Below are 15,580 nucleotides of genomic sequence, written 5' to 3' on the forward strand. Positions count from 1 at the left end.
AACCTTATGTACTCGACTACATTGTTCTTCTAAATTCTGATTTGAAATTGAGAATATTCTCAGTTTATAATATTCTCAATTTTAATCATGAAAAAAAATTGAGAGATTTCTCAAAACTGATAATATTCTCAATTCATACTAGAAAAAAAATGAGAAATTTCTTATTTTTGATAATTATATACTGAAATTATTCTCTGTTTTGAAAATTGAGAACATTCTCAGTTTTGGCGTTACCTGTAAATGGGACTTATTGGTTTAAAAACTTTTTGACAGAACCTAAGCTACCACCAAATATGTAGATAGGGCTTTTAGGTAATTAATCCTTATTATTATTTATGTTATTTTTTTTAAAAAGGGAAATGCTCCGGTGTGTATATGTAATTATATTACAAAATTACGTAAATTTTCACAAACTTACATAAGCGATCTTACAAAAATGTATAAGTTGAACACAAATTTGCGTATGTTCATGAAAACTTAAGACCTATGCGAATTTGTGTTCAACTTACATATTTTTGTGAGATCACTAATATAAGTTCGTGAAAACTTACGTAATTTTGTGATAGAGTTACATATGGTATGTATTGCGCACCGAATAATTTTCTTTTTTAAAAATATTTTTACATAATTGGTTAAAATTCTTGTTTTATGTAATTGTTTAGATCAAATTCAGATTAAAATCAAACTCAGATTAAAATTTATAAGTTCTTGTAATTTTTAGAGCACACTTGTCACATGTGCACACACCTCTAGTTATATATAAATACAAGTCTCTTCGTTTTCTAGAAGACCTCCAAAGTTGTAATGGTGTCTTATAGCCATTGTTTTCGAATAAAAAACTAGTTATTTTAAGTGCGCATAATTTGATTATAAAATCAGACACATGTCTTAGTTAATGTAATTTATGTAATTGTTTGCAGATATTTTATTTTATAAATCTATGTGCTATAATTTTTGTTTACCAATATTTTAAATAATGAAAAACAGAGAAAAGAGTAATTTATACTTTCTAAAAATAAATGCTCACAATCCTCTTACATGAGGTACGACCCACCTTATATAAGAGAGTTGTGCATTATGTACACTTTAATTTTTTTTTTATTTTTTTAATTTTTTTTATAAATTAAGAGTTCAAATCAAATCTAAATGCTTCTCGAAAAAGATCATAGTGGATAAATCAAAATAAAGAAAATAACTATAAACTAATTAAATGCGAGTGAGAATGATGCCATGCTTGCATAATTCTTACACCATGCACAAGTCTCATTTAGGCTCCATTCACAAGCCTCATTTAAGTTCCATTAATATGTAATTATTTTTTTCCGTTTCTCTGATAACCATATGGAAAATTACAAAAGCTTCACTGTGTTTGATAGATTGAAGAGATATATCTTTTTGTTTTTTTCCTTTTTTTAAAGGGAGAATATAAAGAATGAAATGGAACAAACAAGTGTAGCATACTTCCAAGAAACATATATATAATAATATAAGAACTTGACAGAAAGCCATCCACAGCATGATTTTGGAATTGTACTAGATATATATGGCATGTTATACAATAATATATAGAGGAGTATAATTGGATCTCTATAATTAATTTTCAGAATAAATTACACTTTTCCTTCTTTTTATTTTATTTTTATAAATGTCTGACTATTTTTTCAATTTGACCCCTTAAGTTTGTTTTTTTCTCACTTTGGCCATTAATGTTTTAACTTTTTCTCAATTTACTCCAAAAGCTAACTTGTGCCCAAAATTAAATAGAAAATGACACATTAATAGTCATGTGACTAAAATATATTTTATTACATATAATTCACATATCTTATAACTCACATATTTTATTACAGTTAACTTTAGCAACTGGAAAAAACTTAAAACATGATGGCTAAAATGGAAAAAAAATAAATTTGAAGGGTTAAAATGAGAAAAAGACCAAACGGTGGGGCTTACGATTCGGTCATATTGACCAGACTTATAAACCTGTAAGTCCTGCTCATTTTTTCACCTATCAAAATCCCCAAAATACCCTTCCTACACCTCCTTCGACAACTCAATCATCATATAACTACCATGATCCACCACTGCCCACTTCTAGCCATCGACGATCACTTTTGACCGCTGATGATAACCTTTGGTGACCTCCGATGATCACTTTCGGCGATCACATCCGGTAACCACTTATAATGACAATTTGCGATGCCATTTTTTTAGCAAAAATAACATTTATCTCCACCACATCACTACCATCACTACCTATTTAGATATGGCGACAAAAGAATAGAAGAAGAAGAAGAAGAAGAAGAAGAAGAAGAAGAGAGGAAGTTGATAACGAGGAAACGGACAAGTGTTACCGAAAAATAGTTGTCCTCAGTGTTGTAGATCAACATAATCAAGCATTTACCATCTACTTTCTTTCCAGTGATAAATTCATCACTACATCAATTTATCACAAAGTATACAACACATAGCAATAGCACCAATCAATGATAAATTTATTACTGAAAGATTGATTCACCCAACATATATTCATCTCTACAATGACAAATCAGTAATAAATTTATCAATGTATATATATATATATATATATATGAAAATTCAACAACAGTATACAACATATTCAACAAATTAATAATAAATTTATCACTGATAGATTGATCAAATACTGCATATTCACCTCTCTCTAGTGACAAAAATGATAAATTTATCACTGTTTAAAAATACATCAAAAATAAATTTTATCTCAAAACAAATAACATAACTTACAATCTTACAAAGATGACATAACTTTCAGAAAATAATAGTGATAAACTAATCAACAAAATAAACAAAGTGAGTCTTGTTGATGACGAGGGAGGAGGACGGTGGTTAAAGTGAGTGATGTTGATGGAGATAAAGGAGAATGCTGGTCGACGGTAATGGCAACGATGGAGAATGATGGTGGTGTGAGGTGAGCGGCTGTAACGGCGAGGGAAGAAGATGCCAGTGGAGTGTAGATTTGCAACGGATGGGTGTGTAGATCTACAATGATGGAGGTGGATATGCAACGGTGGTTTTGGATTTGAGATAGTGGTAGTGGTGATAGTTGATGAACAATGGTGGCAGCAAAACAACAACAATGGTGGTAGACGGCGACAATAGTACTAGTGGTAGATGTAAAACCCCCCAAATAACAACAATAGATAATCCCATAAAGTACCTCGGTTACGTAGAAACTAATAAAATTTCTTCCTTTCATTAATTCATTTTGTTAGGTTTTTGTAATTGGCAATGCCGTTTGACAAAACTCATTTCAGTTATAATTTTATTTACTCTCACTACAACAAGTTAGGTCTTGAATGACGAAAATTTTTTGTCTCCAAAGAGCTAATTTCGTCACTATAGATATTTGTGAGGAAATATTTTCGTCACTAGTTTCGTCATTGAATGTTTGTCACTAAAAATCACCGTGAGGAAAAATAATTTCGTCACCAATAAAATTACTTTGATGACGAAAATTTTTGTCACCAATAAAACAACATTTTATCACTAAATAGTTATTCAGTACTGTATATACAACTTTAGTTGACGAATAAATTTGTCACACATGTTGATCATTGATGAGGAAATAATTTCGTCACGATAAGATGTAAAGTTGACGAAATTTTTCGTCTCCAAAAGTCATATATGGGTGATGAAATATATTTCGTGACAAAATTATATATATATGACGAAATTTTTAGTCACTAAACAACAAAATCAATGAAAACTTTTATATATAAGTTGTGATAAATTTTGTCACAAAAAATATTTATTAGCGACGAATAATCATTTTGTCAAGCTAACAAGTACAGATGACGAAAATATTCGTCACTAAACTTGTTCTGTATTTTATATTTCAATTTAAATTATTATTTCGTAAATATCCCTGCTTATATCACACTAGCCTTTTAAATGTGATAAGAAATCCACTAGCTATTATACACCACTCCACACAAAAAATTCACTAAACAATTTATATTATAAATCAAAATATATCCATCAAACAAATTTAATAATATTCCATTAAGTATAAAAAAAAAAAATACATCATAGCAAATCCCAAAATGAACTAACGTGGAATCTACAAAAAAAAAATAAAAAATAAATACTCAATCTTGATTTGCAACTAGAACCATGTATCAGTTTACAAGAAAAAAAAAATTCAAACTTAATCTTGATTTGCAAGTATGCTTCCAAACGTATGCTTCCAAACGTCATCAAAAACCAATCTGTGAAGAAAATAAATAAGGAAAACATTAATATATTATCAATTACATCTAAATTCATATATAAATAATTTTATTTTATAAACGAATTTAGAAGAAATGCATATAACAATCCAAAACTTCAAAGAGTTAAGGTGATCCTTTGATGATAAGCAACACGGATAGCAAAAGATGCCAAAAGATTGCAGAAATACTATGTATCACTAGTACTAATGCCAACAAGAACTAGAGAGAATCACAGGACATGTTTGAGACAAACTAATCAGCCTCACATGCCACCACTGACCAATAGCCTCATAGGCCACCATGGCTATCAACCACCTCTAAAACAAAACCCAGCAACCACTTCCCCAAACACCAAGGTTGGGTGACTCAAGAACCTCATAGACACAGTCCACCAGGCATCCACCGTACATGGCCAAACCCGACCCCAACACCTAGTGGACAAGCACCTTTCATCCCTCTCATCTTTCTCTCCCTTGCAGGGAAGTAAAATTTAAAACTCATCTCCCTCTAAGAATCTAAATATATCATATTTAATTGAGAGACAACATAGGGTATTCCACATGTTATACTCTCAACCTTCATCCACGATCTACCACCAGTAATCTCAATTTGTTTTTCATATTTATTAGTACACTACACTACAGCTAACAACCCCTTTACTAGTGACTGTTTTTCCATAATAAAACAAAATGCTTATCTTGGGAGGGGAAAATAAGATTATCATTTTTGCCAATGGCCCCTAGATGTTAAGTAAAGACTTTGAAAGCAAGACACAAGTAGATACAGATAGAGGGAGTGCAAAAGAAGAGAGGATAGAAGAAGTCACATTGACTCCATTGTTTTAGACCTTATTGTTGAATTTTGAAAGTAAAATGGATTCATAGGAAAATATGAAATTCTAAAGCTATCTAGCAAGTAATAAAATTGCAGTAAACCGTACTCATTTGGCAAAAATTCTTCAATATAGTGAAAAGAATACTTTTCTGTTCTCTTTATCTTTCAATTCTAAAGCTAGAGAAGGACAAAAATCATAACTTATTCGTCTTCCCATCTCTTCTCCCTTGAAGCTATCATGAAATTATAAAATTAAATAAAAATAAATATTTAAAAGAAAAAAAAAAACCACACAAGTTACAAGATTTTTTATAGCATTAGTCACATTGCCAATACAACTAGTGAACACCAGTCTACTTTTACTCTTAACCGAGGTTCGATTTTCAAAAGATTTCAGGATTTCTATACAATTAAAGAAGTCAACTTTGATATTTGATGTGCAATAAAATTAAGTTTAAAACCTTACAATCAAGAGGTCGCACACCATATGAGAATAAAGAAGTTAGAGCAAGTTGAAAAGAAACAGATCGAAAAAAAAACAACTACTGTACAATGCCACCAAATCCAAATACCTGAAAAAGAAGGATTATAATGACAAGCAAAACTCCAATTTCCATTGAACTGTTATAATAGAAAGGAACCCAACTACTGACCACTGATGCCAAATGCAATAAAACAAAACCAAAAGCATGACAAAGTAAACACCATCTTTGAAACTCTGCACAAACCATAAAAACCAAAAATAAACATTGAAAGAGAGAGAGAACATAATAAGAATTAGACCCAAGAACCAGGAAATAAATGTCTGACCATCTTCAACTGTCAATGTGACAGGACCAGAAATTTCACCAATGAACTTAACATCAATATATTTGTCCTCATAAGGTGACATGACAGAGCTCTAAAGCCCCTTCTGGACAGCTTCCATTAATCCTTTTCACATTGACATAAACCACGTGAAGCATTCCTGCAAAACACTTCTTCAGTGAGACAATATTCTCAACCATCATAACTATCACACTAAGATATCGGAGATAGAAAGACTTGATCAATATCTCTAAAACAACAGCAAACTAATGAGAGTGAAAAATACAATTTGGCCTGATTATTCAATCAAAATTGAGCTAGTGCAGTGCCCAACATCAAACCAAAATAAGACATGGGGTGCATGGTCAAATTTTATTGGAACAACACTAGTGTCAACCTGAAGTCATCAAGGCCAAAAAAAAAAAAAGAAAAAAGGACATATTTCCATAACTTTAAATAATCCCTCCTTACTTGAAAATTACATCTCTGATTTATTGATCATTGTACAAATCAACAAACATTTCAAAAATATTAAAATTGCCCCATTTACATCCAGTTTAGATGCAATTAAGGTTTCAGACAAATGGTTCTGATTCATTGATCACTTTTCTATTTTCAGCTGATAGTAGGACTAGTCCTCTAGTTACTAAATTATACTAGGAAGGTTGTGTTGATCACCAAAATAGGGAAATCAGTCCATTGATAATGTGTCGTGGATAATGTAGATAGCACAAGACACATTATTATAATGTGCATGATGATGATAATTTATGCATATGCTACACCAATTCCTAGCTGCCGTACATCTGCTCTAATTAAAAAACTCATACAAATTGGTTCAACAACAGTCAAACACCCCACATTTTCCAGCTCACTGAGAGTGAGAAAAGAATCCCACAAATTGTTAACAATAAATAAAGTTTGTTTAGGGGTGAAGATCACCCAATCAAATTCTCATACTGTCATCAAAATAAAACCAGCACAAAAATAAAACCCTCCTGTTATCATAACAAAAACTAGCACAGAAAGAATCTCAAAGAGCATAGCCTACATATTATGCATCTGAAAGCTCCCCTATCCACAGGATCCTTAACTGACAACTGTAGAAACATTTGTTACCCTAATTTTCACCAGCCTTAAAAAGCAGATGAGCAAAAGTGAAGCTGAGCAAAAATTCTATCAACAGAGAATTCAATAATTTCCCCCCTGAAATTCTTAAGAACAATAACATACAAGTTAAAAGAAATAAAACACAATATGTTAAGCTGAGCCTGGGGGTATTATCAGCATGAAAATGCAACAACAAATCAGAACTCAATTGTAAAAATAACAAAACAAAGAGCAAAAAGTTATGTATGATAATATAGATCTAAGTATAAAGTCAAGAAAGTTGCAAATATTTTACCGGTTGCTAAGTAGACATAATTCACCTCCTCATTTTAAAGCACTTTAAACAGAAGCAAAAAAAAAAAAAAAAAAAAAAAATAGTGTTTATTATTTTTAATGGGGTACAAGAAATTGCCAGAGCCAACACAGATCAAAAGTAACAGTCCCTTGCACACACATATTTCTTGCTATTTTAAAGAGGCTTGATCCATTAAAATCTAGACTCAGTTTATCAAGAATTGTGCCCAACTTTATAAACATACAAGTTCAGTGAGAGCATGTTCTACTCACTTAACTATCTATTAAGCCAAATTGTAAAACCTGATCGACATGTGCACATAATAAATAAAGCATGAAAAATCAAAGCTAAAATATGCATACAGAAATATCTTGCATATACACTAGGACTTTTTAAGTAATTAAAAAATGTGAAAATGACAAACTGTTGAGGTATAATTTTCAAGTAAACATTATTTGGGGGGTATAACTCTAGCTGGTCAGAAATAGGAAAACTTGTACATTGGTAATTCCCACACAAAACAGATAAAACCAAATAAAAAATTTTGATGGTGATGGAGCACATAATAAACACAGAAAATGTTCAATAACCTGAATGTTAATTTGCGCATGATTCTTAGTGTCGACAGAGATGCCTTTGATTCAATAATTTATTTTTTTGAATAAAAAATTATTTTAGTATATTAAAATATACTCCTACCAAAAGAAAATAAATTTCTTTTACATGCAAATTTTTATTTTATTTTATTTTAAATAATCTGCTACAACTCAGGCCCACAAAAATCTGCTATAACTAGATTTCACAAACTGAAATCTCACAAATTTTTTATGCAAGAATCAAATAGGCAAAATCAATTTCAATATATAAACAAAAAGATAAATTCTGATATAAAATTAACATCCAATTGTCTCAAAACAATTAGGATGTAATAAATAATTTTAGACTCAACCTCACTAAATGACTAATTCAGTAGCATGTAAAAACCATCCTAGGACACAACCACACTGAATAATTAACTAGGTTGTATAAAAAACACACCCATGCAGGATAAAACTTATGTTTTCTTCTTCAAAGAACAGAATGAAAACTAGAGCAAAATTGAACTCTCTCTCTCTAGCTTCTTTTCCTCAAATCTTCATCATTTTCCTTCATTTTTGTTTCATTGTACTCATAAGAACAATGTCTTTCACTTTCTTAAATCAAATAAAGTAAAACCAAAGTTTTTATATAATTACGAAATTTTTGCTCAAATAAAATAGAAATTGTTGCTCAAAAATGACTTCGACAACTTCAGGTCATCTGAGATTTCTTCAGGACTCACTTGATTGAGGATTTGTAAAAATCTCTAACCAACCTCTGCTACAATACCATCAAGATAAAGATACATTTCAAAAACACCATAATGGAGAGCATTACTAAATGAAGACAACTTAATTAGTCTATTTGGATCATAGGGTAATAGAAGGGTAAATAGTTATCTAGATTAATATTGGTGGATTAGTTTTAAAAGGCCCATGTTTGATAGGAAACCGCCCAAGTATCAAACTTGCAACTTTGTTGTGATGTAAGGTACTTTTTGAGTAGATTCTATCATTTTGATTCTTAATTTTGTATTTTGTTTTGTTTTAGAAATTGTAATTTAACTTTATTATTTTTGATTTATTTTTAAAAGAGTTATTCCATGCCGTTTGGTTTGTTGAACATAGAGTTATTCCATGCCATCTGGTTTGTTTGTAAGGCAAACATAAAGTATTTCTAACATCCAGAATTGCTTTTTGCTATCAACCAAACAATAATGTAACAGTGTTAGTGTGTTACAGCTTCATTATCAATATCATTAATCAGAATATCACAGTCCAAACTCATTGATCTTAGAAATAATCTCGCTAGAAATAACTTAGTATCCAAATGAATAATTAAAATAAATGTCCTTTTCGCCCAAATAGTTTTGATAGACACAGAGTAGAATAATAACAAAATAAAAATACCATCTTTAGGCGGTAGACTAGAAGGAATCAAATTGCACAAATCACCAAAATCGAAACCCTAGTTTAGAAATCTAATCCTCGAGCAGAGCATTAATGGCTAACTAAATACATCAACTACTGAAAAAATTCCAAAAAATATATGAAACTTGAAAACCCATACGATAAATCAAAGCTTTTAAATCGCTCAATAAAGAAAACAATTCAAAATTTATTTAACATATCAACAATAAAGCCAGATTAGAAGCTAAAAAAATTGTAAAGATTGAAAACCTATAAAAATTCTACAATAGCTCAATCAAATTGATGGAATACAAGAAAAAATAGAGAAAAAGAACCTGGGTTTGATGTAGAGAGTGGAGCCCTACTTATACAAGTCCAGTGTAGAGAGAGAACAATACGCTTGCTCAGAGATGCGATGTTAGCCGCGGCGTAGAAAGACAACAAGGGCTGACGGTAGTGCAGGCGTTAAAGGGGGAGTAGCGAGGGCAAAGAGCGATGACAGAGAGTATTAGGTGCGTGTGTTTTGAGAGAGAGATATAGAGATGATAAATGGAAAAGGAGATGATAAACAGAAAAAGGGGAAAAAAAAACTAGAACCCTATTATTTTTCAATGCTGCTCAATACTCAAAATATTTTCCACCAAAATTGGTGACAACATTAATTCCTCACTAAAAAATCTCAAAAATAAAAAAATCTCAAAAATATTAAAAATTATTAGTGACGAAAATATATTTCTCACTAATAATTTTATAATTGGTGACAAAAATTTTCCTCACCAAAAGACTCAAAATTTTGGTGCCACCCAAAAAAATTAAAGGGAAAATCTTTAGTGACGAAATTTAATTTTTCCTCACCTAAAAAAAGTATTTGTTGACGAAAATAAATTTCGACACCTATTATTTTTACTTTTTTATTATATGTGACAAAATTTTATAATTCATCACGAATTATTCTTATTTAGTGACGAAATTTATTTTCTTCACAACTTTTCGTCATCATAAGTTACTTTTGTTGTAGTGTCTTTTGTTTCACTGAGGATATGAGCGTTTAGATGCGAATCCAATCCAAATTGTGCCTACACAGAGGAGTTAGTGATCTTGATCATTTTATGTTTGCCACTTTGCTGACTATATACAGGGATCGAGTTGTCATTTGTGCGCTCGAGTGGTGAATGGCATCATCTAGTACTTTTGTAAAGCGCCTAAACTTTTGGGAAGAAAGTTTTACCGCTCAAGCAGTAAGAGTTGCGCTCAAGTAGTTGACCTATATGTTTTGCACCACCTTTACTCACATCGCTCAAGCGGTGAAGTGTGCGCTCGAGTAGTCTTCGCGATTTAGTTTATTATAAAGTGTATAGTTTGATATTTTAGGGTTAAAGCTGTTCAAAATCTTAGTGAGAAAGAAAAGTCAAAGTGTTTTCTATTAGAGGCTATTTTATATGAGTTTCAACGTTGGGCAAGACATATTTGAGGTGAAGACGATGGTAAGAGATGCCCATTGGGGTCGGTTCAATTCGAGCGTGGATTCACTAAGTAATTGAAACTACACTTATGCAATTTTTTTTTTTTTGTTTTCTTAGTAGATTGTTTTGTGAATTTGGCCCGTGGTTTTTTATCACAATTGGAGGCACTCCAATTGTAGTTTTTTTTCTACGTTAAATCGTTGTGTCAATTTGTCTTTGATTGTTTAATTAGGATTGTTATTCAATGTTTAAAATTGAAATGTAATCATAAATCAATATCTTAGAGATTTTAGATTTTTCACATTTGATAATCATTACAAAAGGTACTACATGCCTCTTACATTCATAAACCCTAGATTCTAAATCTATAGGACGTGACACAAGGCGATATACATGAAATGAAAGGAAATTCAGAGAAGTTCATGCGTTAGTGGCTACATATTTTCAAGACGATACTTGGTTATAACAAAAGTAGGTCAAGCCCAAAACAAGTAAAATGCCCAAGGCTTGTCAAAAGATACTTACAATAAAAGAAAAACAAAATAAGCCTTTAGCTCCACGATCCTTCCAAGCTAAGTCTTTGGCGAAGTTATGCCCTTAGCACCTGAAAGTTGGTTTCTACATAGGGTGAGCTAAAGCTTAGAAAAGAATACTTGAACCCACTGTATGCTACTTAACAAAGTCATATGGTGAATGCATGTACATATCATGTACCAAAACCTTACACTTTCTCTTTCAAAACAATGTAATGTCATGATTATAAGTCAATTTGTAAAATAATACTTTTTAAATCAGAAAATAGGGTATTGAATATACAACACTCTAGGTATGTGTCTGCCAGTAGGCTATACAAGTATTACCAAAGCCATTTTACCAGTACTAACTGGAAGTATCAGTACCTAACTGTGTGGGTTTCTGGACTTTCACTAAGAACACATAGGCCAACATAAATAATACCACAACCACACCCCCTGACTAGAATCATCAAGGTATTCACAATCCCAGATATATGAGTAGTTGGTTCCAATTAACCTAATCATCATGTAATTTCTATAACAATCAAAGTTCTCTTCCACCAAAAGCCCAAAACAAATATCTCTATACAAAAGATAAATCTTCAACAATAATTATAATTTCATAATCTTAATATAAGAGTAATAATACATATCCAATTCTACTCCCATCATTAAGAGATACATTCATTTTATCTTTTAAAAAAAACTCAACATATTTCCCTTTATTCTTAGTTCAAAACCAATGATTTCCAACAAAACATCTATTCCTTTCAAAAACACATTTAAAGGAGAAATTTCTAATGTTTCAACACAACTTAACAATATATTCATTTCCACTACATTTTCCATGGATCCATTCTCTCTTTTATACTCAAAAAAACCAAACCCTAAATCAACTCACATCTCCCAAATCACTACACTTTTCAAGGAACACATAACGAGGTTAAGAATCATACAATGAGGTTGAAGAAATCCTTACCTCAAGAGTAGAAGGAGAGAAGAACAAGACCCAACTTTTGACAGAGCCGAAAATGAAAACTTTTTTGATTAGAATATTTACCTTTATGAGCTTTACACTTTTCTCCGAATCACTATGTCGGCGAGACCGACGGATTTGAGTGTATAGGGGTGTTTAGACAAGAACTAGAGAGAGAGAGAGTGTGTGAAGAAATTTGATAAAGTTACCTTTTAGAGAGAGAGATATAGATCAAAAAGTGAAAGAATATATCTTTTTCCCTTACTGATATATGCACAAACTGCCCGAGTGACCAAAACACTACTCGAGTGTCAGACATAAGGAACCAATTGAATGACCAACTCAAGGCTCGAGTGTACAATGACCCCCTCCACGTAGTTTAGACTTGCAAAGAGACCACTCGAGCGAAAGAAAGACCGCTTAAACGTCAAACATAGAATATCGCTCAAGCGACTAACTGATGGATCGAGCGAAGAACACCCCACTCCCAAAAGTTCAGACTACAAACACAGATACTGGAAGGAACCAAAGACCGCTCGAGCGAAGGAAAGACTACTCGAGCGAACTTGAAGAGAAACAAGTAGAAACCCCTTTGAAAAACCAACTCCCAACCTGTTCAAAACACAACCAACAACTCCAAACAATCAATCCCACATTACGACAAGACAAAAAGAGTACAAACAACAACCATGAGTTCCGGATACCGGATCAAAGAATACAAAAGAGTCGAGCTTTAACCCGAGTTGCTATAGTAGATCACAACGGTGGTGGTGGCGGTGGTAGTAGGCAACGACGGTGGTGGTGGCTGGCTAGTGGTTTTGTGTTCAGGGTTTTTGGAAACATGGTGGAGAGAGAGAGAAAGATGAAAAGGAATATGAAAAGATTCGGTAGATTAAAATTTAATGAGGGCAATAAAGGTAATAGAGGATTTATTGGTGCATTTAGGAAGTCAACATGACTTAATGGTATTTAAGTTCACTAATGGGATTGACCCGTAATTAACCCCAATTTTAAACAAATATAAGCATTTTTTTAGGGGTAGTTACGAGTCGGTTATGTAGACTGAACTTATTTATCAAAAAGTCCTACTCTTATTTTGAGGGATAAATTTATCACTATAAAGATATTTTTAAAAAATACAATTTAACTATTTACACTTCCCATATCATATTACAATGATTAGCTCAAATAAACTAAAAATAAATCAAAAGTCAAAAATAAAGGTCAAAAAATTTCAATCATTTATCAGTTTAATAAATTTATTAGTATAATTACTAATCACAAATTATCATTCCACAAATACAAAATGCATCTAAAAAATCTCATTTTTTTTTCATTATTAAAATGAGGGCTAAAAAAAAAAAAAAAAAACCACTCAGGACTTATGAGTATATAAGTATAATCAATGGGACCTGTACTAAACATTTATTATTATTATTTTATTTTGGGATGATTTTGTATATGTGTTTATTGAGTTTTAGAAGGTAACTATGTATTATTGGATGAATTTCATCACTTTATTTTTTTAACCTCTTATAAAATTTCACACAACAAACACTGTGTATACATTTCTCCTTCACATATTGGCTTGCAAGACGCTAAAAGGGAATCATAGAGCACGGTTGTGGGTTTCTCGTATTCTATTCAGTTTGCACTTATGACCCATTACATTAGCCACTTGCACAATTCAATTATGTACAACCCGATTCTTGTTGTGTGTAGATATTTAGTAGTCAGAACTCTTGTTATAGAGCTTTTGAGAGAGACAGTTACGCCTTGTATCATGGTGTGGTTGCTTTGCAAATTCAGGTGCTTTTGGGCCATGTTGTTCTCGCCCTCTGTTGTGATGTAGATAGGCTCTAGTCTGCGGGCTGTTGTAGTTTCTGGGTTTCCTTCATTGTTCACTCCCCCTATTTTTGTTGGAGATATGGTGGGTGACCACTGACCAAGGTTCTGGCCCCTCTGTAGAAGCTTGCGGTCCTGCTTTTGTGGTTATTGTGTTTTTGCTTTTGTGGTTATCTAGTAGTCATGTTTGCAGCTGGTGTCTGGCTGCCTTTTGTTTGGTTCTTTTGTATAGTTGGGTTAGGGCTTGGGGTATTCCCCTTGTATTCTTGTAAATCTTTTGTTTTATTTTATGACTTATTCACCAAAAAAAGAAAAAAAATTACGCCTTCTATCTTCTCCTTTTGACAGTGAAATCTCAATTGTTATTCACCCATATAGTAAGCTTATAACCAAATAATATATATCTTCGTGTTTTATGTGATTGCTCTGTTTTACTTTCTTGTTTTCATTTTTTCCATCAAAATCTCGTGCTTTTCTCAAACACACATTTTATTGAAGAAAGTCTGAAAATGTTTTTGTACATTTATTATTCATCTCACAATTACATTATATACAACTTTACAAATCTGTAACTAATCATCTAACAACCTAACTAATCTAACTAACTAATCTGTAACAAACTAACTGCATACAGTTCAAGGAAATTGTTAACATGTTACACAGCTCATGGTGTGTACTAAATCTGCACCTTTCGTGAACTGCTGCTCTGGCCCTTCTGTACACTGTGTGCTCTGCTATCTGGTATAGCTGTTTTGCGGACTGTTTGGACTGCTGTGTTAAGTGTTGCTGTGTTGATTGCTGTGTTGAATCTTCATCAGCCCCCCTCAAGCTGAATGGGGCAGCAGTCACCAGAAGCTTGGATTGCAAATAAAGGAAGCGAGAGACAGGCAATGGTTTAGTAAGAATATCAGCAATATGCTCAGAGGAAGGAACATAGCGAATTTGAAGTTGCTTGTGAAGAACTTTTTCGCGAACAAAATGATAATCGATTTCAATATGCTTGGTCCGAGCATGGAAAATAGGATTAGAAGCAAGGGAAATTGCAGACAGATTATCACACCAAAGAGTAGGAATGGTGGAAGAAGACAGGAACATTTCAGTAAGAAGCATTTGAACCCAAGAAGCTTCAACTGCAGCATGGGCCAAAGCTCTGTACTCGGCCTCAGTGGAAGACCTAGCAACAGTAGGTTGTTTCTTGGCTTGCCAAGAAATGAGGTTAGAACCCAGAAAAACACAAAACCCAAAAATAGATCTGTGGTCAGAGGGATCACCAGCCCAGTCGGCATCAGAGAAGATATGTAGATCAAAAGAACCAGGACTGAAATTAAGACCAAAGTGCAGAGTACCCTTAAGATATCTAAGGATCCGTTTGACTGCTGCAAAATCAGTGACAGAAGGCAAATGCATATGTTGACAAGCCATGTTAACAATAATGGAAAGATCAGGACGAGTAAGAGTGAGGTATTGAAGAGCTCCCACAATGCTGCGATAGAG

This window comes from Camellia sinensis, chromosome 3 (genome assembly GCF_055761805.1).
Source record: "Camellia sinensis isolate YWXY chromosome 3, ASM5576180v1, whole genome shotgun sequence".
In the NCBI taxonomy this organism is placed as follows: Eukaryota; Viridiplantae; Streptophyta; class Magnoliopsida; order Ericales; family Theaceae; genus Camellia; species Camellia sinensis.